Genomic DNA, 1097 nt, shown 5'->3' with positions numbered 1-1097 from the left:
ATAACGAGTTGTCCCTTCTTATTATCTACGTGCTTTGTCTATACTATCGTATGTATCGTGCAGAAATGGATGTTCCTCTCGTTTGACGCGTTCGAAACGCTTCTTGCATCGTTTTGAAGGCGTCAAAGAAGAGGAAGAAAAATGTCATAGCAATAAATGCGAAGAAAAAAATTTATGATGTACGAAACCTAATAGAATACGGTCGTAAAAATCCTATTTTATATTATGTGGACACGCCAAGTACAAAAATATACGAAAAAGGGGAAAATAAGTGCATTGTACATCGCAATCCGACGCGAAAAAACCGCGCAAGTGTGCGCACGTTTGCGGATGCGAAGCTAACAGCGATTCAAGTGTTTATCGTGTATCGCACCAATGGCAAATTAATATTAATCAGTAGATGGCGATCTCTAGTTTTGCAACAGATGTTTTTCACTTGCCGAATATAAAGTTGACCAGCGATTCTAGAAGTATTTTGAGGAAAATTTAATTAAACCAATAAATAAAAGGAGAATTAAAATAGAGAGACAGTGGATAAATTAGCGAGAAATATGAATAAGGTAAGTAAGCGTCATCTTAGAAGATTGGTTCCTAAAGAAAGGGAAAATAATCGTGAAATGTTGAGGTTAAGTGAAAATGCGCAGATTGCCACAATTGCGTCCATTGCTGGAGTTGTCGAAAGTGGAGAAGACGTGCCATGTAATTCGGTAAATGAGGATTTGAAAATATTTATTTTTTTTTAATCTTAAAATGTGGGCTATTCGCAATTAAATGTCCCATAAAATCCTTTCCGAACTTTTGACAATTCTGGTACATGAAAATATTAATGTACCTAAATGCGCAGGAAGTTAAAATCATTAATCGTTTTATTTTACTCCAGCACCTTTTTAAAAAATATGGAGCGCAAAACCCGAGCATGTCGGCATCGGCAGTACCGATAAAAAAGGCAAAATGTAAGTATGCGCTAATTTCTATTGATATTAAAGTATATCGATAAAATAATGTTCTAGATGCGACCGAAAATAGAATCCTCTTAGAAAACAGCTCAGCTGGCCAGTGAATGCACTATAGGTAAATAACTCCTTTCAGTGACATAC

General features: G+C 35.9%; 1 long non-coding RNA gene across 1 annotated transcript; it reads left to right on the top strand.

Annotated features, from left to right (window-relative positions):
• The first annotated feature begins 444 nt into the window (after nt 1-444).
• Nucleotides 445-1080, top strand: LOC118732727. The gene is made up of 3 exons (XR_004992182.1): nt 445-560; nt 881-953; nt 1011-1080. It is a non-coding gene; the product is annotated as an uncharacterized LOC118732727 (long non-coding RNA).
• Nucleotides 1081-1097: the final 17 nt, after the last annotated feature.

Source organism: Rhagoletis pomonella, unplaced genomic scaffold (genome assembly GCF_013731165.1).
Source record: "Rhagoletis pomonella isolate Grant_MI unplaced genomic scaffold, Rhpom_1.0 Rhpom_scaffold_26076, whole genome shotgun sequence".
Classification (NCBI taxonomy): domain Eukaryota; kingdom Metazoa; phylum Arthropoda; class Insecta; order Diptera; family Tephritidae; genus Rhagoletis; species Rhagoletis pomonella.
The sequence above is the reverse complement of the archived record's forward strand: the minus strand, read 5'-3'. Positions and strand labels throughout refer to the sequence as shown.